This window comes from Bos javanicus, chromosome 21, assembly GCF_032452875.1.
Source record: "Bos javanicus breed banteng chromosome 21, ARS-OSU_banteng_1.0, whole genome shotgun sequence".
In the NCBI taxonomy this organism is placed as follows: Eukaryota; Metazoa; Chordata; class Mammalia; order Artiodactyla; family Bovidae; genus Bos; species Bos javanicus.
The window spans coordinates 40,243,682-40,268,787 of NC_083888.1; the positions used below are offsets into that span (position 1 = coordinate 40,243,682).

The following is a 25,106-nucleotide window of genomic DNA, read 5'->3' on the forward strand; positions in this document are numbered from 1 at the left end:
ATTTACTAGTATATCACACGATATGGAACCAACCTAGCTTTCTTCTTACTATTTATAATTTTATTAAAATTTTACCAATGTGATACTTATATAATTCAACCAATGCTCCTGATGACTTAGCTGGTAAAGAATCTGCCTGCAATGCAGGAGACCCCAGTTCAGTTCCTGGGTCAGGAAGATTCCCTGGAGAAGGGATAGGTGACCCACTCCAGTATTCTTGGGCTTCCTTGGTGGCTCAGACAGTAAAGAATCTGCCTGCAATGTGGGAGACCTGGGTTCAATCTCTGGATTGGGAAGACCCCCTGGAGGAGGGTACGGCAACCCACTCTAGTATTCTTGCCTAGAGAATCCCCATGGACAGAGGAGCCTGGTGGGCTACCGTCCATTGGGTCACACAGAGTCAGATACGACTCAGCACAGCACAGAACAGAAGTATATAAATAAATTAAAAATCATAGCCTTCCCTTTTCCTCCATTCAGTTCCATTCCCCTGAGAAAATCAACGTTCCCTGTTGGATAAATATCCTTCCCTATATTATCCTATAATTACACCATCATATTCCAATATCTAAACTTGTCAATCTTACCACCATCACTCCAGCAACAAAGCACCTTGGAAATGTCAGCCTATGTTGTTCTCTTGTATGTCTCTCTCCATCCACACCTAAACTATGATATGCCACAGTTGGGGTAGACATTAGAAGAAGGTCTTAGTAGACCTTCTTAGTAGAAGGTCCTCTTAAATGTTCACAGGAGACTGTTGGAGTCCTTGTGAATTGGGGCTCTACTCACCAAGGAGATGGCTGATACAGGCCACTGATTACGGTGATCTTCACGGTCCAAATCACGATACCTGTGGAAGTGAAGGGGAACACCATTAATAATTGCAGTGGATAACCAGGACTGTCTGACACTAACTGGTATATATTGTCTCCCTACATTTAATTCATACTGACACTACTGCCTTCTTCTCAATCTCCCTCAAAACATAAGTTTAATGATATTATATCCAGTTCACAATTCTTCAATGACTCCGCACTCTTTAGAGTTTAGAATGGTATTTCTAAAAATATTTGTCTTTTGTCTTGGGATATTAATGCCCTAGTAGCACCTTTTTTTTTTTTTTTTTACTTAAAAGTGCAAACTGGAGGCGTGTAGATGCCACTTCATCCTACTGTCTTCAAACTACACTACATTCATATGACCAGCCTGGCCTCTGAAAGTATTTGAGTTTAGGATCCCCATTAACTTACCATCTCCAAACTCATTTAATAACAAAGTCCTTCTCTCCTACACCCAGACCCTATCCCAGTGTATATGTCTTCCAAATAGGTTGTTAGCTGCCTATCATTTTTATACTTGGCTATACTCAGAACAAATGCTCAGTAAATATGCACTGAGAGGAGATAGGGAAGGAAAACAGAACTGAAGGAAGGGAGGGAGATTTATTTGATTAAGTCAATGATACTTTCCATGTATTTCTGCCTTTTTTCTGCCAGATTACTTTCCATGTAATCTGTTTTTTTTCTAGTGTTACTGTTACACATAATTCATATACAACATTGCACAAATTGGAGGTACACAACATATTGATTTGGTATATGTATATATTGTGAAAGAATTACTACAATAAGTTTAGTAAATATCCATCACTTCACATAGTTAAAAATATTTTTCCCTTGAGAACTTTACTTTTCCTCCTGAACTTTTTATTTTGTATTGGGGTATAGCCAATTAACAATGTTTTAACACTTTCAGGTGAACAGAAAAGGGATTCAGCACATACAAATGTATTCATTCTCTCCCAAACCCTCTCCCATCCAGGCTGCCACACAACATGTGCTATACAATGGGTCTTTGTTGGTTATCCATTTTAAATACAGCAGTGTGTGCATTTAAGATCTGCTCTCTTGGCAACTTTCAAACATGCTATACATCCCTAGAACGTATTTATCGTATAACTGGAAGTTTGTGTCTTTTTGGCCATCTTTACCCAATCCCCTCCTCCCCACTTTAATCTACTGTATGGATTCAGGCTATCTTTCAGCAGATAATGCTGGTATTAAGGATACACAAGCTTCTTTCTACACCCGTACATTTCCCTGTCACAGAAGTCACTAATGGGGGAAATGATAAAAGTGAAAGGGTTCTGTCCTTTAAAAGTAATCCTGATTTGAGGAGGAAAGTGCAGGCCCTGATTTGGGTGGGAAAACCTTTTATTCTAGCCCCTTTCCATGAGCACTAATTGCATGCGTGCATACTAAGTCACTTCAGTCGTGTCTGACTCTGTGTGACCCTATGGACTATAGCCCGCCAGGCTCCTCTGTCCACGGGGATTCTCCAGGCAAGAATACTGGAGTGGGTTGCCATGCCCTCCTCCAGGGGATCTTCCCCACCCAGGGATCAAACCCACGACTCTTATGTAAGTCTCCTAAATCGGCAGTCAGGTTTTTACCACTAGCGCCACCTTGGAACCCCTAATTAGTTAGTTGTAAAATGACAGGCAGAGAGCCCAAAGGTATGCCATAGAAAGTAGGCAAGCTTAGTGGTCAGGAAGCTGCACAGAAGTGTTGAGGGACTATGAGATATAGGACCAAGGAGTGAGCAGTGAGTGAGCGGTGGAACTCCTTGAAGAAACACCAAAGGCAGGACTATAGTTGCTTAAGATCAATTATTTGGTGTTGCTAATTTTACTATCAAAATTTTCACTGTTGTACTTGGGATCAAAAAGTGTCAGTCATTTCTTCAGATGTTTTAGGAAGTATGTTTTGGGGACACATTAAATGTGAACCCTACTGTTGACTGCTGTCGAGCACAGTTAACTTTCCTGTGTGCCTCTTAAGGCTGTTACATGGGAAAAGCAAGAAATAGATGGAATCACTCTGTAATGAGCAACATGCTTAAGTACTTAATGACACAGATTTGCTCGACTGCCTCTGCCAACCAAGTTATCACGATGAGTTGCTAGCCAGGTTGCTAGTTTTCAGATGGGATCATGTGAGGTGGAAAAACAAAACAAAACAAAAAAAAACACATGCAGAGGCTATTGGACTTTGGGAGCTTTGTGTGAAAAATGTAACCAAATATGTGACGTTGTAGTAAGTGTAAGGTTTATAATCCTAATTCAATGTAACTTATATAATTTTTTTAAATAACACATTTTTATGGCATTTATATTTTCAAAGTGTTTTCTAAAATAGCTGAACCATAAAAGAAAATAGGGCTTCCTTTGTGGCTCAGTGATAAAGAATCTGCCTGCCAATGCAGGAAACACAGATTCGATCCCTGGGCCAGGCAGATCCCCTGGCGAAGGATATGGCAACCCACTCCAGTATTCTTGCCTGGAGAATTCCATGGACAGAGAAACCTGGCGGGCTACAGTCCATGCAGATGCAAAGGAGTCAGACATGACTTAGCAACTAAACAATAACAACAAATAGAACATAAGTATTCATAAGGATGAAAGGGGCTTCCCTTGTGGCTCAGCTGGTAAAGAATCTGCCTGCAGTGTGGGAGACCTGGGTTCAATCCTTGGGTTGGGAAAATCCCCTGGAGAAGGGAAAGGTTACCCACTCCAGTATTCTGGCCTAGAGAGTTCCATGGACTGTATAGCCCACGGGGTCGCAAAGAGTCAGACATAACTGAGTGACTTTCACTGAGCAACTTTCACTTGCACTGAGCGAAAGATGAAAGGGAAAATGCTATGGCTGAGAAGGAAGTGTTGCCCTGCCCCTCAGAAAAATTTAAACTCTAGTCTATTATTACTATAGGGCTCTGAACAAAGATCTCAGTTTCCCCACCTGCCAATTGAGGATGAGGAACTGGATGATTTTCAATGTCTTACTAACTCTTAACATTTGATAATTATGTGAAATTACCTATGCTGTCCCATGTTTCCAGATGGAGGTGACACTGAATGACATTCTCATCTGAGCCAGCCCTGCTGTCACCTCTGGTTCTCCTAGTATCAATGAGATGTGACAAGCAAAGAAGGAATGGAGAAATGTGCTTTGAAAACCAAATATGATACACTTTTATATCTCAAAATATGTTCATACTTTTCATGCAATTTGTAGGATGTAAATATCAAAGCAAAAACTTGATAAAGTTTGCATACAAGTATCAATGGTTGGGTTAAATGGAGAACTAGACATGAACCTGGCCACCACTAATGAATGGGCTACGATACACAGGCTGGATCAGAGTTCTCCAGATCACAAATGGCAGAAGACAATCTAGAAGACAGGGGGAGTACTGGAAGTCAGGACCTATTACTAAAGACCAACTAAATGTCCATAATGATCTGGGCTTTCTTCAGTGCATTTTCCTGAGCCAAGTGAATCCCTGTTTCAAGGACAGCATGTTAGAATTTACTGTAAATAGTTCACATGCTTTAGGGTTGTTAAATAATTTTAGCCATTATGCCACAATCGTCATCTTGACATTGAAACCCTCCTGCATAAGATCTCATAATGTTTGCCTGCCCCAAAAGGTTTGCACTATTTTTCAATTGCATTCTGTGCAGTATCCTCCTCCTACATTAATTATCCTCCTCCAACTCCTTTCAGTTTTAGAAACAAAGAGAAATCCCAGAATTGGAAGAACGCTTTATTAGTTTCCTTACTTTCTACACCATACCTTTCAGAGAAGGATATCTCTTAATCTTCGGCAACTTCCTCTAAGGTCTCACCAGTTGTGTATGAGGAAATGCTTTTATATGTAATCTGATTCTGTCCTGCCATGAAAGAAAAACTTTACCTCTTAGTTCTGTATATTCTATTATCAATAAAAAGACCCTCAAAGGGTGCTACTGAATAAGGCATTTGGCAGTTATTGATTTCCATGTCTCCACTATATCTCCCAGCACAATTTACACCATATACTCTGTAAGTGTCCCTTTTATCAATCTGAACTTTTGGACATATCCTTACCTCTAACAGGAATGTTCACCTATCCACCCAATCACCCATTCCTCTGACTCATCCCTACTTACCCTATAACATTAATTCGAATATCCTATATGCGTATACACACATACATACAGAGTTAGATGCTCTTTAACTCAGCTCCCATAGCAACCTTTACTTAATTCCTACTTACTACCACAGCACACTGTGATTGTTAGCTTATTTCTCTCTCCAAATGTATGCAATAACCTTCTTGTGGTCAGGGACTGTCTTATTCACATCCGTATCTCTGTCACCTAGTACAGTACTTGGACTACAGAAAGTAGTCAAGAAATATTCAGATGAATAAATGCATCATCTCAAGCACAAGGCCCTCCCACTAATTCTCTACAGCAATCTTTTTTGCTTCCACATTAAAATTATGAAAATTTAACAAGCTCTTGATGACAATTTGGAAGCCTCACTAGGACCTCTCAGACGGTATTTCTCTTGTGTTTCAAAATGTATCTGCTTTGCATGACAGTCCAGATGTCAGCCTTTCTACATTTTCCCAGAATTACCTTGAGTCGAATATGTGCCTCCCGTGTAGTTCCAAACTTTCTATCTGGGCAGGCAGCTCTGTTGTTAGCTAACTGTCGGCATTATACTGCTGCATTCATAAAGGATTGTCAGCACGGTGCAATATTACTATGTGAGATCATTTGCTCCTGTAAAGACACATTAAATCTAGCAGTTGCTTTGTCTCTTGTCAAGGGAATTGTGCACCGTTACATTAGAGATGAGAGTTTGCAGTGTCAACCTGCTACTGCTGTTTTTGCTACCCACTGTAGAAGAATCAACAATTCCTGCTTGTTTCCTTGTTTTTCTACTCTGGTAACAACTTAGCCATTATCCAAACAGGAATCATATCACTGCCAGAAAAATAAAATCCCTTGGGGCATGGGTCAGTTCATGCAAGTTTCTCTACCGTGGGCTTGAGTCCTGTTCTTTATCCTCAGGCCAGTGTCTGGGCATTGCCACTTCTTGCTAAGAGGCTTCCCTGCATTTGCCATTTGAGCTTCCAAACCAGTATTCAAGGTTTCCCATTGTCACATTTTACCAGGTTTCCACCAGGCTTTTACTGGCATCACACCTATTTGTTGCCCAAACTTTTGGAAACGTGCTCTGTTGGCCAGGCTAACATGTTACCTACATATGCAGAAGAGTTCCCCTCCAGGACAGCACATTCCGAACGGGCAGCCTAATTCCAAAGTCCTTTTCCTCTTAGTCTGCCCCATTCTGTAGACATCAATTGTGCCATGTCTGCCCTACACTGAAACAGGACACATGACAGGATTTGATATACAGGATTGTTCCAGTTTAGGAAAGAAGAAACAATTGATGAAAGAAAAACAGTTCAACTTCCTCTTTTTCCCAAGATTTTCTTCTTTCCTTTATTCTTTGTTTCCAAAATCCCTAGCAGAAAATGAAATATCCAAACCAGGCAGAAACAACAAGAAGAAAAAGTTTAAAGAACCAGAGGCTCTTGGGGAAAGTTGGAATCTTTGCAAGTAGGAGACGGTATTCATGTTAGCTCATTGGCCAGGCCTACTTTTTTTAAAGGTTCACTTTGGTAACTTCTATTACTACTAAGCAGAGAAGGCAATGGCACCCCACTCCAGTACTCTTGCCTGGAAAATCCATGGACGGAGGAGCCTAGTAGGCTGCAGTCCATGGGGTCTTCACTTTCACTTTTCACTTTCATGCATTGGAGAAGGAAATGGCAACCCACTCCAGTGTTCTTGCCTGGAGAATCCCAGGGATGGGGGAGCCTGGCGGGCTGCCGTCTATGGGGTCGCACAGAGTCAGACATGACTGAAGTGACTTAGCATTACTACTAAGAAATAACACATTTTCAGCACTACATTTTGCCTTGGCAGGCCCCTTTCAACAATATATTATGACTCTGTTATAGACAAATTGAATTGATCACTTTCTCCAAGATGCATGTTGTAACAGATAAAACATTTTAAAGTTTGCTTTGCTGCAAGAGTTTCCTGGCATTGGGGTAGCCTGCAAAAAGCCATCCCTTTCCATCAGGGGCCCAACGATGCAGTATATTCTCCTTTCCTTTAACTGTCTCTTGCTCTCTGTTGTATACCTCCCCAGTGCTTTCTGGTCATGTTCTTAGTCTCAGATTCCTTAAGGATTCAGCCAGTATAATAATCTGTCTGGCTTGCCACCTTTCTGTGCAACTACATTTTTAATGCAGCAAACAAACACTGTGATATAATTATTTTATTCCTTTTTTGATAAATCTATGGAAAGCTAGAATTTTACAAAAAAGAGACTCCTGTGGGGTTTTCCTGGTGGCTCAGCAGTAGAGAATCCACCTGCCAATGCAGGAGACAAGGGTTTGATCCCTGATCCAGAAAGATCCCACATGCTGCAGAGCACACTAAGCCGCTGTGCCACATTATTAAGCCTGTGCTCTTGAGCCCAGGACACACCTGGACCCCCTGCCCCACAAGAGAAGCCACCATAATCAGAGCCCGCGCACCACAACTAGCAAGTAGCCCCCACTTTTCCAAACCAGAGAAAAGCCCACGTAGCAACGAAGACCCAACAAAGCCAAAATAAGTCAATAAAATGATCAAAACAAAAAAGAAACTCTTGCCTACACAAGATATGTCACAGCAGGTAACTTTCAAAGAGAAAACATATGAATTAGGAGCCTGTTTTTCTTAATGAAGTAAAATGGCCCCTTCCTTTGTTATTCCTCAAGAGTATGGTCCAATTAGAAAAATCACATGTAAGTAAAATCATATAGTATTTGTTTTTCTCTGTTACATGGGGAATCTAACAAAAAATAAACAAAACAAAACAGAAACTCATACATACAGAGAAAAACGCAGTTTCCAGGGAGCAGGGGATGCTGTTGGGTGAAATAGATGAAGGTAATTAAGAGGCACAAACTTCCAGTTATAAAATAAATAAGTCAAGGGGATATAACACACAGGTTAGAGAATATGGTCAATAATATTGTAATAAATTTAAGTTATGACTGAATGGTCACAGGTCCATTCAAGTTGTCACAAATGGCAAGATTTCATTCTTTTTTATGGCTGAGTAGTACTTCATTATATATGTGTGTGTGTATATATATACACACACATATATATATGCACATATATATATACACACACACATATATATGCACATATACAGGCTTCCTTTGTGGCTCATTTGGTAAAGAATCCACATGCAATGTGGGAGACCTGGGTTCAATCCCTGGGTTGGGAAGATTCCCTGGAGAAGGGAAAGGCTACCAACTCCAGTATTCTGGCTTGGAAAATTTCATGGACTACATAGGCCATGGGATTGCAAAGAGTGAGACACAACTGAGTAACTTTCACTTTATATATAATATATATATATATATATGTATGCATATGCTATGCTATGCTATGCTAAGTCACTTCAGTCGTGTCTGACTCTGTGCGACCCCATAGACGGCAGCCCACCAGGCTCCCCCGTCCCTGGGATTCTCCAGGCAAGAACACTGGAGTGGGTTGCCATTTCCTTCTCCAATGCATGAAAGTGAAAAGTGAAAGTGAAGTTGCTCAGTCGTGTCCGATTCTTAGCGACCCCATGGATTGCAGCCTAACAGGCTCCTCCGTCCATGGGATTTTCCAAGCAAGAGTACTGGAGTGGGGTGCCATTGCCTTCTCCAATATATGCATATATATAATATATATATATTTCTTGAGATAGGTCTTTGTCACGATAAACTTCCCTCTTAGAACTATTTTTGCTACATTCTATGTATTTTGGAAGGTTTTGTTTCTGTTTCCACTTTTCTCAAAGTATTTTTTGATTTCTTCTCTTATTTCTTCATTGACCCATTGGTTGTTCAGCAGCATGCTGTTTAGTCTCCATATGTTTGTCTTTTCAATTCTTTTCATAGTTGATTTCTAGTTTAATATTGTCATGGCTGATAAAGTGCTTAATATGATTTCAATATTCTTAAATTTATTGACACTTGTTTTGTGGTGATCTATTCTGGAGAATACTCTATATGTACTTGAAAAGATTGTGTATTCTGCTGATTTTTGGATGGAATGGTCTTTATTAAGCCCATTTGTCTGTGTTGTTTTGGGCCAGTGCTTCCTTGTTGATTTTCTGTCTGAATCATCTATCCATTGATGTAAGAGGTGTATTAAAGACCCCTGTTATTTAGGCATTGCTATCAATTTCTCTTTTTATGTCTGTTAATATTTGCTTCATATATTTAGGTGTTCTTATTTTGGGTGCATAAATATTTACAAGTGTTACATCCTCTTGCTGAACTGATCATTAATTCATTAACTTTATCATTATGTAGTGCCCTTCTTGATGCTTTTGAATTGTGGTGCTGGAGAAGACTCTTGAGAGTCCCTTGGACTTCAAGGAGATCAAATCAGTCAACCCCAAAGGGAATCAACACTGAATATTCATTAAAAGGACTGGTGCTGAAGCTTATACTTTGGCCACATGATGCAAAGAGCCAACTCATTGGAAAAGACCCTGATGCTGGGAAAGACTGAGGGCAGGAGGAAAAGGGGGCAACATGGAGGATGAGATGGTTAGAAGGCATCATCAACTCAATGGACATGAGCTTGAGCGAATCCAGGAGACAGTGAAGTACAGGGAAAGCTGACACACTGCAGTCTGTGGGGTCCCAGAGTCAGACACAACTTAGAGACTGAACAACAACATGTGCCCTTCTTTGTCTCTTGCTATAGCCTCTGTTTTGAGTTCATTTTGTCTGATGTAAGTATTACTACTCCAGTTTTTTTTATTTGCATTTGAATGAAATATCTTTTGTCATTCCTTCACTTTCAGTCTCTGTCTTGATATTTGAAGTGAATCTTTTATAGACAGCATATAGGCAGGTTTTATTTATTTATTTTTTAATCTATTCAGCCACTCTATGTCTATCCCTTTCTCTCTTTCTCTTCTCCTTCTGGGACTCTTATGATGCAAAGATTAGTAAACTTAATGGTATCCCGGAGATCCCTAAATATCTTCATGTTTTAAAAATCCTTTTTTCTTTTTGATGTTCCTATTGGATGATTTCTACTCTCTCTTCTTTGAGATCACTGATCCATTTTTCTGCTTTATCTAATCTGCTGTTAATTTCATCTAGTGTATTTTTCATTTCAGTTATTGTATTCTTCATCTCTGGTTCTTTTTTTTTATATTTTTCATCTTTTCTTTGAAGTTCTCATTGTGCTTATCCATTCTTCCCCCAAATTCAGGGAGCATCTTTATGACCATTATTTTGAACTATTTATCAGGTAAATTACTCATCTCTGTTTCATTTTGTTCTTTTTCTGAAGTTTTGTCTTGTTTCGTTTAGAACATATACCTTTTTCTCCTCGTTTGGTCTAAATCTCTGTGTTTGTTTCTATGTATTAGGTTGATCAGCTGTGTCTCCTGGTCTTGAAAGAGTAGCCTTATGCAGAAAGCTTCCTGAAGGACCCAAAAGAAAAATCCCCTCTGGCCACAGAGCCAGGCCCTTTAGGGGGATCCCTGGTATGGGCCATGTGTACTCTTCTGTTGTGGCAATGCCATGGCTGCTGTGGGTGTGCTAATGGGCTGGGCAGGCCCACTGTGGTGGGAGCCCTTGTAGGGGAGGGGTATCAGCTGGAGCAGGGTGAGGGCTACTAGCAATGAAGATGGCAAATGTCAGAAATGGTACCCTCCAGCACTGGGCCAGCTAAGTAGAGGGAGAATTTTTTAAATGGTGCCTACTAGTGCTTTGGTTCCCAATGAAGTTCCAATAGATCCCTGCCCCTTCAGCATTCACCCTAAAACTAAGCAATGAATCTTCTGCATATATGACCCAGGTGTTTTCCAATCTGCTGACTCCATGCTGGGACTCAGAGCAAGTCAGTTTGTGCACAAATCCTTTAAGAGCAGTCTCCTTTTCTTTTTCTTTGTATTCTTAGCTGTGGAAGAGCTGTCCTACTAGTCTTCAAGTCATCCTCAGAGAGTTATCCTAAATGTAGTTGTAGTTCTGGTGTGTCCACAGGAGGAGATGAGCTCAGGATGCTTCTACTTCACCATCTTGATCTGCAGCAATTTTATCTTTATAAAAGTATATGCATATATACCAAATATATGCAAAAGAACACTCTCTGAGTGAATGTTGAACACCAGCCTTGGAATAAGACAGACCTGAGTCGGAGTTGAAGCTCCATTATTTCCTAGATATATGACCTTGGACAAATTACATAGCACATCTAGATTTTACTGTCCTCATTTGCAAGATTATTTTGAGAATTAAATTAAATGAGGCCTATTAAGTATATGACAACTGCCTGGCAGCTCATAAGTACTTAAGTGTTTATTACTCTTCCTAGTGATTATAATATTATTACAAATACTATACAGCATCATTTATAATAGCAAAACACTCAACTATCTATCAACTTGGACTCAGTTAAACAAACATAGGTCCATTCAATAGAATAAAACACAGTTCTTTAAAAATGAGATCATTATATATGGAAATAGAGTTAAACTATGAAAAAATTAAGTTTCAGTATTTAAAGCATTATTCTATATGTGTGAAAAGACATAATAAAACATTTCTACTAGGATAGAGAGAGAGAGAGAGAGTTGAAGAGAGAGAGAGTACATGTAAGCTCTAGAAACAAGAATATGAACCAAAATATGAGTAGTGATTATCTCTGGAAAATGGACTAATGGGCATTTTAATTTTCTTCTCTATCCTAAATTTCTATAATACTTTGTTTTTTAAAAAATAAGAATGTATTATTACTTTCATGATTAACAAAAACAATATTTTGAAAGTAAAAATGAATTTGATATGTGATGTAATTCTTCATATTGAATCTTCAAATCAAGTAAGAGAAAATAGGCATGTATTGTTAACAACTCTTAGCAAAAAGAGCTGTTTCAAGATGAAATGTTCAAGTATAAAAGGAGCTTTATTTTCTTTCCCCTGCCTTAGTTTAGATCTGCTTGTTTGTTTCAGTGTACTTACTGAATATGTAAGGCATTGATAGAAAAACCCGAATATGATAAATACATATAAATACATATTTTTTATTTGAAAATAATTCAATCTGAATAGAAAGATATAATTTATTAAACCAGCTGTTTTCTATTTTTCAATTACATATTGAAGGATCATGGGGATCATTTTCATCCTCAGATTCCCAGAACCTAGTTTATAGAAAATGAAATAAATATTTGTTTAATGAATGACAGAGGGGAGAGTCACTGGCTCTCACTTAAACACACCTCTCTTTGACTTCTTAATAGTTGGACTTATACATCCTCTATTACTAAAGTCAGTCAGCAAAGATAGGTGGGTAAGGCAAATAAAAAAAGGAAGAAACCAGAGGCTTTCACGGAAGAGCATAACAGATACCATAGAACCAGAGAATTTTAGAAGATGAAGATAACAATGAAGCTACCTAATGTAACTCCTTTTTCTATGAGGAAACTGAGTCCCAGAGAAAATGAATTACCCCAGGTGGTAAGATGCTGGTTAGTGGCAAAGTCAGGTCTTAACCCAGGTCTTCTACTTCCAATTCAACTTCCCTTCCTATTCAAACTGCTACTCCCCACAACAGTGCTATTACTTAGAGAAACTGGTGTAGATTCTTCCCTCCTCAAGGGCAGCGGTGGTGAAAGGGAAAAGTTTACTCTAATAAAGCTACTTATCTTTATAATTTTATTTCATTTTAAATTGTCTCCCCAGTGAGTATTTTAAATGTAAATAGTAGGCAACTGAAGTGTCTACTATTATTTTGTACCTTTAAAGATGTTTCTATCTTTCTAACTTCCTTCTGGTCACTTGTAAGTCAAGGATATATGATATCTTTGAGTTAACTTTACCTAGGAAAAACTGAAAAAGTATGGAAGAACACTTCTCAAAATATAAACCAGATCAGAATACCATTATAAATTTAGAAGCGTGATCCCCTTCTTTGAAAGGATTTTTCAATTTCTTCTGCCCATTCAAACACATTTCTCCTTAGTCATTATTTAATAGCACTTCCTCTGCTTTAGCTATGGCAGCACTTCTCACAAAGGAGATAAAATGACAAAGCTAAAGAAAGGTAAATGAAAGGGAATGAAAGATATGAGCAAAGGGAATAAACAGGCAATGCCAACCGAGGAGAGAGTGAACTCGGAACAGTGGTAGGAATTTTACTTAGCTGAATTTACTTAACATGGTGGCATATGTGAGCTTGACATAACACATGAGACTTTTATGAGACCTGATATTTTCCCCTAGATTCTAGCCCATCCAAAGTTAAGCAGGCAGAAGGATGATTGATTCAACAGCTTATCTTTTACTTACTCCAGCCCCAGTTAAGTTTTTCCCCCATTACCATGTTACACGAGGGCAACCCCACACTGGCAGTTGGTTGTTAATTACATTTGATGTGCAGTAACACAAGAGAGCTAATTAACTTGCATCAAAAAAGCTTTATTTACTGTGACAAATTAAACAAACTCATAAAGTGTTCAGCCACAATGACTCTCAATTATCATGCAGTCCAAGTAATGTAGTGCAAACATATTCCCAGGCCTCTCCCAGGTATCACTTCAGTCTCGCAACCCTTCTGCACATGTATGATTATAAAGAATCTTTATAATGAAAAGAACCGGAACTCAACTGCTCTTTATTTTGCTTTATGTATGTGTGTGCATGCATGTGTTGAGTGTATATATGTTATCATAGGTACAGCTGGACATGTTGGTCATATTCAATTTCTTAATTCTTTCTTACTTCACCATTCAACAGATTTTTTCTTAGATTTTAATCAGAGAAATAAAAACAAACAGGGGGAAAAAAATTACTGTTCCAAAGCTCATGCTCTGTGTTAAGCATGATTGTTTAAACTGATCATCTTCAGATTCTTCTCCTAGATAGTGACTCTTTAATAGAAACATCACCACTACATGATAACTCAGAAGGTATATTATAAAACAGAGCCTTTATCTTTTCGTAGAGTAAAAGATAAGATTAGCTGCCTCAGCCAACAGAAAACAGAACTGAGTATCTTTGGAGGAAGCTTTCTTGCTTTGAAAAAAACTAGTTATAATTTCCACCATTCTTTGAAAAACAGGGTTAAAAATTTATTCCTGTGGTGCATATTTAAGGAAATATATTCTCTTTCTATCTAGTTAATTTGTAAGGTAATTTTTTGAGACCAGTAGCACAGTAATGGAGAAAGCAATGGCAACCCACTCCGGTACTCTTGCCTGGAAAGTCCCATGGATGGAGGAGCCTGGTAGGCTGCAGTCCATGGGGTCACTAAGAGTTGGGCACGACTGAGCAACTTCACTTTCACTTTTCACTTTCATGCATTGGAGAGGGAAATGGCAACCCACTCCAGTGTTCTTGTCTGGAGAATCCCAGGGACAGAGGAGCCTAGTGGGCTGCCAACTATGGGGTCGCACAGAGTCGGACACGACTGAAGTGACTTAGCAGCAGCAGCAGCACAGTAAGCTGGAAAAAACACTAAACTTGAAACCAGATGATACTGGCAAATAGTTCATGCAGCCAAGTGAGTGGCAGAACCAGGACTGTCTAACTCAGAAGCTTGTTCTCAACTATTGTCAACAAAGTGGCTTTTGCAAGTTATTAAACTCATATTAATGTAGATAACATTTGAGACTGTTTATAAATGGGATTCACAATAAGGGAAATTGTAAATTGCTGATGCTATTATGAATATTTGCTGATTGGCTTCACCAAAAACATTCATGATGAAAGTCTCTTAATTGCCATTTTTCAATAGTAGAGTTCTAAATCTATAGACTAAGAAATGACTAGGGAAATGAACTTTCTTGAAGGACAAAATGTTTCCTCATCTACATGACAACCCAGAATACTAGTATCTCTTGAAGAGACAGCTATTCTGTGTGTTTTGAGTAAAGCAGAGAAGTACTGAGAAATAGAAACAAGGTCTAGGGAAACTGCTGGCTCTTTAATAACTTCCCCAAGCATTTACGAAACTGAGTCATCTTTGAGTCCCTCACAGAACCCTTCACGAGACATAAACGCAAGGGACTGCCTTGGAATTGATCCTCCTTTAAACCTGAACCAGAGTGGCCTCTACAAATCTACCCCAGGAGTCACGTTTGGTCATTTCCCATTAAACCTCAATCCAAAAGGAAGTCATGCTTCCCGGAAACAGGTGGGAAGACGCCCTCAGGACAGGATGTCTTTTTGAATAAGCTGCAATTTATAGCTAAGGTCCAGAGTCATTCTGTTCCTGAAGGACTTTAATCCTCCTTCTACCTAATCAGTGTTTTTGTCTTTTGGACAGACATCAAGTTCAGGTAAAAAAGGCTCACCAATAATATACTTTATTTGGCAACAGATCACAGCAGGGTCTGGTAAAGAAATCACAGTAGGAAACGCAGCAGAGTGTGGGCATAACAAAATGTCCTTTATTTACAGGAGCATAACCTGTAACATGCAATTTTGACACTGAGGTATACCATAGTGAGTCTAAAAGACTGCTGATTCTCTAATGAAAACTTTGAGTGATTCCAAAGGTCTAGGGTCTTGTACACTGAGTGATTATTATGGACTAAGAGGTAATGTGATTATTCCACCCTAGAATGGTCATAAAAACAATGGCACACTTCTACCTCTGCCAACTTTTCCTATCCAGGCCACTATAGTTTACAACTGTCACATAGGTTTTCTGATTGAAAAGAGGACAAAAGACGGAACAATTTTGTTTTTCACTTACTGGCCTCTTCATAAAGTTCATCTCACTCAAATGGCTCCCAAGGACCTATACTTCACTAGCAGAACTATTTGCTTCCCTCTCCCTCAGGATAATTATGAGATAAAATGAAAACAAAGACTCAAAACAGAAATAAAGCCTGAAATAAATCATCTGTGCAAATGGAAAGATAAAACTAGTAATATTGAATATCTTATAGCCTAGTCTACAAGGAACAATCTTATAGTTCTCTATCCCATCAGGAAAGATAGGCACATAAGAGGCTGACCAATTTATTATAAACAGGCCTTTTTATGCTAGACTGATTGCAGAGATGTTACTATAATGGAAAATTCTGAAGAGGACATTAAAATACAGCTACAACGCCAAATGGAGTAGTTGATTTTTAGAGCTTTATTCAAGACTGAACGTGACACTCCCTTCTGCGTATGGAAGTGTCCATGGGTGGCCATTAAATCAAACTGAGCATCTTACAAGCCTATTCATATTGACCAGAGTATGGTGGCTCATTTAACCAATTCTCCAAGTGCATATTGCAGGGACCTAGAGGGGTTGTAAAGACCCTTCTAACACTGTTCAGAGCTCTCTTTGATTACAATGCTCTCTGTGGGACTACAGGAGTTACTCACCACTCCCCACTGCACCCCACCCCGTTTTGAATATTAAGAAATTCTGAACTAAGCAAGCGATGGTGCATTCCTTTCTGCTCAGATTATTTCAGTGAGATTCAGAGAAGTCAGTCAAATCAACACCAGTTTGCAGTCCTGCCTCCCGCCCCTATATTTTAAATTGCAAGGAGACCCACAAATATCTCTGATTCTGCCCTACTTTTTGGCACAAAGCTTGATGACATTCTATGTGAATATGTGCCTTGAGCTGCAGTGGACATCCCAACTTCTCGGGGTCAAGGACTTGAAAAGAACTACATGACTTTGGCTTTTCTGACCATAAGAGTCTATAAGGCTTTACACTATTGATAAAGCAGGAGATGTCAGTGTCCTTTTCCTTTCAAAATTCCAAATTAGGGTGATTCTCCTAGTTTGATACATCCTTGAGAATAAGAATAGGGCTCTTAACTCTGTCATTTTCTCATCTTATTAGTCTACAGTTAAAATTATAAATGTATTTCAGGGTAAGTCTACAGAGCAAATGAGGAAAAGGAATAGCTTGTTGACTTTTAGAACATCCCAGAACTCAGAGGTTTAATGGAGTATTGGAATACAGTCTCCATTAAAGGACCACAGTGAGAGAATACAAGCTTACTCCATACTACTGACTTCATTTTGAGAAATGCCTTTGAATATTTTCAGTGATAGCCAAGTTTTTGTACTTAGAGGATGAACTTTAAAAACAATTTTAATACACAAAGTATCAATTTTAATGAATAAGGTAATGAATTGATTGTCTTAGAGAATATTATTTTTATTTGGAAAGAAAGGAGATGGTACTATAATATTCTGATAATAATCTTCTTATGAGGGTCTAGAGTTGATTCTGAATGCAGTATAAAAAGATGCCTGAGACAAAAATGTTATGCTCCATGCAAAACATCTACTGCTTTGAAAAACACTCATTTAAAGTCCTATATACTTATTGAAAATTGGTCGGTGACCAGACTGCAGAATAATTTACAGAAAACAGCCACTTGTTCATGTAAGAGATACTGATTGAGTACCTACTACAGGGCAGCCAGACATCGTCTTAGGCTGAGAATCCAAAGATGATCAGTAAATATCCTCAAGAAGATTATAATACAGTGCAGAAAAAGCCATGAAAACAAACAATATTGTATTAATAACGTGGTTGTTGTGTGAGAGAGTTGTACAAACTGTAGAGGCAGCACAGGAAAGGGAGTGCTTAATAAACATAGCTAACACGTAGTGCCTTCTATGTGCCAGGCTCATCAAATAAATTAACTCGTTGGCTCCTCATAGCAACCTTATAAGGTCAGCACTATGTATCTGAAAGAGACAAAGCTTGTCAGGAATAACATTCAAGCTGAGGCATGGTGACTTGAGTTAGTGGGACGTAACTAAGATTACCTGCGAGAGGGCATGGCAACCCACTCCAGTATTCTTGCCTGGAGAACCCCCGTGGACAGAGGAGCCTGGTGGGCTACAGCCCATGGGGTCACAAAGAGTCAGACATCACTGAGCAACTAAGCACGGCACAGCATTACACATAGTACATCATTAATGGTGAGTGAAGTATTGAGATAGAATGGGAGCCAAAATGAGGCTGTACGTAAATATAAATATGAAGGGCCCAAGGCTTTGAGGACCTTAGGTGACATCCAAAAGAGATTAGGATTATCTGGTAGATAATGGGGAACTCTTAGAGAATTCTGAACAGTTATTTGCACTAAATCCCATCCAATATAGCCAATCAACTCAAGCGGAATCTTATAAAGACAAAGGTAAGAACTAAGTACCAAAAACATCCTTCAAGGCATCAGCAAAACAGAGTAGCTGCAACATCTTCTAAGGGTTTGCATAACAAGGCATGATGAAGATCCAAAGTCTTGGCTCTCCTGGTAACCTGAGATAGTCCATTTATTAATAATTCTCCTAAGAGGGCCAGGTAAAGTGGCCTCTGACTCAGCCTCAGCATTCCACCAAGGCCCCTTGACCTAACCATGGGAACTAATTCCAGTCAGAACCAAAGCTTGTTTGTACAGCTAAATGAATAAATGTGTATAAACCCAGGTTCTGACTTCTTATCAGTCTGTGTTGCTGAAATACCAAAGAGTAATTATAATAGGATTTCCAGTTAATGATTTTTTGTCTGCTATAACATTTAAATTAGACTAAATTCAGCTGTTTGAGTGCCCTCTGACAATATTTTTTCTCTCAGCTCCATGACTGATTTTATCACTCCATACACACTTGACCTAATCGGCACCCTTCTGCACTCTAAAATGTTTATACTGTTAAATGAATTTTTAATCTAACTTTTACAGCATTCAATTTCAGTTTCACCAGCCATCCACAGTGTAATATCTAATGTTTTAAAATAATCTCGACAGCTTAAAAAAAAAAAGCTGGGGGAGGGGGAAGAATCGCCGTGTATGAAGCAAATGATTAATTAAAGCAAATTAGATTCTGGCAGCTCTTGCTATCATTATCATGTATTCCCCGACTAGACTAATAAATCTTTGTTGAGAATGTATGCTTTCACAAGGTTCAGGAGTCACCTGGGAAAGGACATTATTGACTAATATTTTTGTATTGCTGTTAGTTTTATATTCTATTACCCTGTGGAATAACAACTCATATTTTTCAAACATTTAGACTGCCTTCAGGAGTCTGCTCACTGTTTAGAGGCAGGTTTGAGAGGAGTGGGGGAAACCCAGTAATTTCTCCATATGCTTGAATAAATGACAATTAACCAATACAGCTAATATGTCGACAAAATGCAAGAAAATATGAAGCATGCGACACTGTGAGCGCCACCGCATAATCATGTCCTCACTGAGGCACAGTTCCGGCTTCTCCGCAGCTGCAGGCGTTGTCCCCGGACCACACCGCGCACAGCTCTCCCTCCACCAGAGGTTTGCCTCCTCTCCTTTCCCAGCATCTGGCACTTCCACACTGAGGAAAGGAACAATGCCCGCAAAGGGCTCCCTGAATCCAACCCCACACCGTCGCCGCTGTGTAAACTAAACAGTCTGCGTTGTGACTGAGGGCACAGAAGGGAGATATTAGCAACTATTTCAAAAAGGGGGGCCACATACTTGCCTTTATTTAAGCAAGTCCAAGGGTTGTCACCTCGACCAACTTTCACTCATTTTTTTTTTCTAAAAATATGCTGTTTCATTTTTCAAACTCAAACTGTTTATTGCCTAATTCTAAGGTTTAAAAGTGCATTTCCTACAACTCCCCATTTGCTTTACCCTAAGCTTAGTCAGCTGTGTCCTTTTTTGCCCAAATCCAGGCAAATACCAGTTTAAACTGTAAGCTCAATTGTCTGCAGTCTCTAGTCATTGTATGTAACATTGTTTAAAACTTATCAGGCAAACGTATACATTTATTTGAAGTCTGTGACATTGTGACAGGAGAAAAAAAAAAAACACAACAATTTTGTAACAATAAGTACCAGGCATAAATTTATCTTGATGTTTGTTAAACAAGAGAGAAGGAAAGAACATAATCCCTAAAATGAAATTTTGATTATAATAAGTAATAAATGCTATTAAATATTTATACTGGTTTTGAGATAGTATGGCTCATAAAACACTGAGATACGATCGGATGAATTAATGTTACTACTCACAATTCTTTACGTGTTTAACCTCTACCCCTGCCAGAACTCTTACTAATTTTCATTCCTCAGTGAGCTGGGTAGGAGTACCAAAAACTAACCATATATTTAAATATGTACATTATGAGTATTTCCTTTTTGTTCCTTGTTGCTGAAGACTCTGAAGTGAGCTGTGATTACCCATCAAAGTAATTTCCTCCACTCCCTCCACTGTCCCATCCTCCACATTCAAACACATTCCTGTTTTCCTTGGGGCTCTTTTTCATCCTTCGGCAGCTTCCTGGGGCCTCGGCAGACAGGAAGACAGCCTACAGCGCTGCTCAGTATGGCAGCCAGCCCTTCGGCCTGGGTGTTTTTCCAGAGTGTTTTAAAATGATCCGGTATTGAATGAGTTAAAAAAAAAATTCCCCCTGGAAAAGCTAATTATTGCATGCAGATACTTCTTTGTGTGATCAAGGAGGGGACAATTTAATAGGCTCTGTAATACAACCAAGAACAAAATTGCTTTAAAGGAAGTCTCTTGTTGAGTGACAACTCTGTTGCCTGAGCCAATTAGGTCCCAATAAAGAGTGTTGAATTGGCTCCTGCTTTCTCATTAATTATGTTCTGTCACAGACATGGGGCTTGATTTAGCAATTTTGTATTACATTAAGATACTGAAAGGCCGGGAACAAATGGCTCACTCTGATAATAGGCATTCTCTACACGGTGTGACATTTACTATCCAGCTGTCCGTAAGGCGGCCTAGCACTTCAGTTCAGGGGTTTATTTGTCATTGCTTCAAAGGGACACTCAGCTTTTCACAAAAAAAGAAACAGAGAGGCTAATAGATAGGACAAAATGTACTGCTGATATGCTTTATTAGAGATAGGATGCTAGGGTTTTGCTAACAAGCTCATCCGTTGGGACGCAGCCGAGTTTGCTGCCAATCATCCTACACACAAAGGCACACTAGTTAACAAGGAGAAATGAATTACAGACACTTATTCTGCCTGTGGGATCACAAATACACCAATCTGTGAAAGAGGCACAAACTCCAGAGACAAACTACGTATTTGTCAATAACCTCCTAGAAAGAACCCTAGTAATTCTTTGAAGACCTTTGATTTTGCTTCCCTCTAAAATACATGTATAGGAAATGTTTTTGTTACCATGACATTCTTTCTTTGTTATTTGTACAAATTTTCATCACATTAAAAACAGAAAACTGAGGAGGTCTGCAAATGTTTTAGTAGGTATCTATACACTACTTTTCATAACCCGCCACAGGGAGCTGCTGCTTTGGTTATTTCATTAAGAACAACAGAAAATTAAATCTTTAAACTTTAGGTTTGAGCTGTAATCTACCAATGTGATAGGAAATAGTCTATAACTTGGAATCTAATGTATATACCAATTAAAAGAATGGATAGGGGCCAAATGAAAACCAAATCCCTCTGGTTAAAGAATTAGATGACTTTTTATCATAAATATGTATACATGTTCCACTATATATATAAACATATATATCTATATATATAGACATATTTATACAATCTTTCTATACATGTTTACATATACATATATGATTTCATAATATATAAACTGAACCCAAATCAATGTCTCTCTATATTAAACAGAAACAGTTCACACGTTCTATGTATGAAACTGAGACAAATCTCTGACCATGGAATCGATCAACACTTTTGACATTTCTATTATTTAAACATTCTCCTTCAAACACATCATAGAGAAGGGACTACTGTTGATTATAAAAAAATGATAACCTTCAACTTGAGCTTACCTACTGACCACATGAGATTAATCAAATCTGAATATGTCATTTGCAGGTTAATTACAAAACAGCTCTTCAAAATAACTGTCCTAGAGACAGTACACTTTTCCTCTGATTGCAGTTTGCATCAATTCATTTAATTATCCTTCCTGCCATCTTGGATTATGGGATAAAAAGGATAAAAGGAGATTTACCAGACTCCCTTTCTTCAGGCAGAAGCTCAAAGAATATGAAGATATTCTGGGTTTAGCTTCAACTTCAGCAACAACTGTCCATCCCTCCATTTCTGCTGCTTTTACCCTTTCATGAAACTTAAAGCACTCTCTACCAATTGGTAAAGGTATTAAGGGATGGGCTTTTTAGGAAAAGCTTCTTTCACCTTTTACTAAACAATTTCGACACAGAAACTGGGTCTCCTCTACTGACCTCTACTCTTTAAATCCTCTCAATGTGAGATTCTAAATGATTCTTTATTTTTGTTGACCTACTAATAATTCTAGGGAAAGGAGGCCATGAAACAGAGATGTAGGATGGCTGTATGTTCCAGTTGTATGTGTGATACATCCTTTTCTTCTTTCAGCCCTCAGCAGGAGCAAGGAATAGGTAAAAATAATTTGCTGAGAGAATTATATTACAGAATATAATCCCTAACTTTTTTTTTCTAATTTCTAAGTATTAAAATATCATTTTTGAGAAGGCATGCTCCAAATGATCTTTCATTTTTAAAAAATGCCTTAAAAGTTGAAGACGAGGGCAAAAAAAGAAAATTATGTTAAAATACAGTGTCAATTTTTCTTACATCGCTCCACGTCCCCAAGAAAACATCATATGCAAGAAAGCACTTGCACATTATTTCCCAACACCAATAATACCTGTGAATTAAATATATATTTTTAAAAGCATGTATTGAACACAGACCTGGTTGAAAGAGTTTACAATCTAAAGGAAACCATGAAATACTTTTTTCCTCTCTAAAATTTGCCATGTTTCTATTTTAGAAATGCCTTTGCAATAAATAATATACATAATAGAAGCAAAAATCACTTTATCCTCACTTAGCAGGAGCTTTATCTTTGCTATTCAGATACCTCATAAGGCAGAAATCTTTCAAAAAGCCTGAGCCCCACTTAGGCTATAGCAAAGGTATTTATATAGACATTAAGTATTTATGCAGCAATTTATATTTCCAAAGCCCTTTGTAACCACTCATTTGTTCATCCAAATAACTTCCTTCTGAAGTGTGTGAGTGCTTTGTTTCCCAAGCACAGAGTCAGGTTCAGGGAGGTGACTGACAGGTGGCGGAAAGGACTTAGGTTACACAGAAAGAACGACTGTATCTCAGAATGGCTTCCCTAAGGGTTTCATGGAAGCTTCTCTTCTTTAAGTCTTTAAAAATAGGCTGGGCCCCCTACTGAAATGCATTATTTATGACTTTGTTATGGTTTATCTGTAGGCAGAGGAATTGAGTAAGTGATTCTGGCTCTAGCAGTCCTAGCTTTATATACTCAGGATATTTACACCCACAGGACAGCTCAGGAGCAGGCTGCAAATGAGAGGATGAAACTACTATCTCCACCTAAGGGATCATGTCCTGCCAAAATATGAAATATTATGAAGGGACAGTTGGGAGGCATTGGGTCTTTAAAAAGTTTCTCTTGAAAATTCACTCCCATGGCCATGCCAAGGCGGACACGGGGAACACACTCCATATATAAGACTATGTTCCTCTCAAAAGACCCTACTTTGTCACTCCCATTAGTTTCCTACTAATATGCTGATGTTACCTCTCTTTCTCCCTTAACACTGTGGTATCTTTGGAATTACAAAATAATTCCTCTCATGTGGCCTCTAGAATTGGTGTTACTACGACTGCTCTGACCACTGGCTAAGGAATAAGTGATACTGTGCCAGTTCTAGACCTAGCCTTTAGAAGAACCAGCAACTTCCTCTCCTCTCTCTTGGAATGTTCACTCTTGGGGTACTCTCTCGTGGAGCCCTGAGCCTCTATGTAAGAAGTCCAGGCTCCTCTGCTATTTCTAGAGACACCACAGGGCAAAGCACAGAGATACCAGACACATGAGTGAAGAAAGGACTTTGGACATTCAGCACTGTCAAGGCTTCAAATGACTCCCATCACTAGCCACCATGTTGTGGCAATCACATTTCAGTGACACCCAAGTTAGAACCCTGCTGAGCCTCATCAACTCCCAGAATGATGAGACCATAATAAATTATAATTGTAAGCTACTAAGTTTGGGAGTGGACTTCCCTGGTGGCTCAGATGGTAAAGAATTTCCCTGTAATGCAGGAGACCCAGGTTCAATCCCTGGGTTGGGAAGATCTCTTGGAAAAGGGAATGGCTACCCACTCCAGTATTCTTGCCTGGAGAATTCCATGGACAGAGAAGCCTGGCAGGCTACAGTCCATGGGATGGCAAAGAGTTGGACATGACTGAGTGACTAACACACCAAGTTTTGGAGTGGTTGGAAATAGAAAAGCAGAATAACCACTATAAATCCTGTCTTCTCCATTTCCCTGTGTCCTCAAAGAGCTATAAGAGAAAGCCAGAGGCAGGGCTGAGCTAAGCTACCTAGAAGTATAGGGCTCTTGAGAAGTGGCCACATGGTATAAAGGACTAGAGTTAGTCTTGTGAAATTCTGGACAATCATTTAACCTCTACCAGTATCAATCTCAGAAACTATAAAATGGGACTAATGACATGACCTCAAAGGATTACAGTGATTTAATAAACTAAAGATGGGAAGCACCTAACAGAGACAGGCAGGTTCTCAATAACTTGAACTAATTATCATTATTATCATTATAATATTGTCTAAGCATGCTAGTCTTCCTTACCAATACCTGCTAAACCCACAAGCCATTGTCTTTTCCCAAATTGTCCTGAGCCTCATTGAAGTGGTCATCCAGAAGACATTTATGTAAGATCCCACCCCAAGACTAATTGGACTTAAAGACAATAGCTGACCTGAGACAGACCAATCAGATTCCTGATCCTTTCAAGTTGGAAATGAGACTGAAAGAAGCCAGTTCATTTATGTATATAGCTGCAATGAGAATGGGTAAGAAGGGAGCTTCAGTTCAGTCAGTCAGTTCACTCCCTCAGTCCTGTCCGACTCTTCGCAACCCCATGAATTGCAGCACACCAGGCCTCCCTGTCCATCACCAACTCCCGGAGTTAACTCAAACCCACGTCCATCCAAGTCAGTGATGCCATCCAGCCATGTCATTCTCTAATGTCCCCTTCTCCTCCTGCCCCCAATCCCTCCCAGCATCAGAGTCTTTTCCAATGAGTCAACTCTTCGCATGAGGTGGCCAAAGTACTGGAGTTTCAGCTTTAGCATCACTCCTTCCAAAGAACACCCAGAACTGATCTCC

At 39.1% G+C, this 25,106-nt stretch overlaps 1 long non-coding RNA gene across 1 annotated transcript in view; it reads right to left on the bottom strand.

Moving 5' to 3' along the window:
* Positions 1-618: 618 nt before the first annotated feature.
* LOC133233982 (uncharacterized) overlaps positions 619-25,106 on the bottom strand; it is a 172,994-nt gene continuing 148,506 nt past the window's right edge. Inside the window, exon 4 of the long non-coding RNA XR_009731941.1 lies at positions 619-853. This is a non-coding gene — a long non-coding RNA (uncharacterized LOC133233982). The remainder of the gene's footprint in view (positions 854-25,106) is intronic.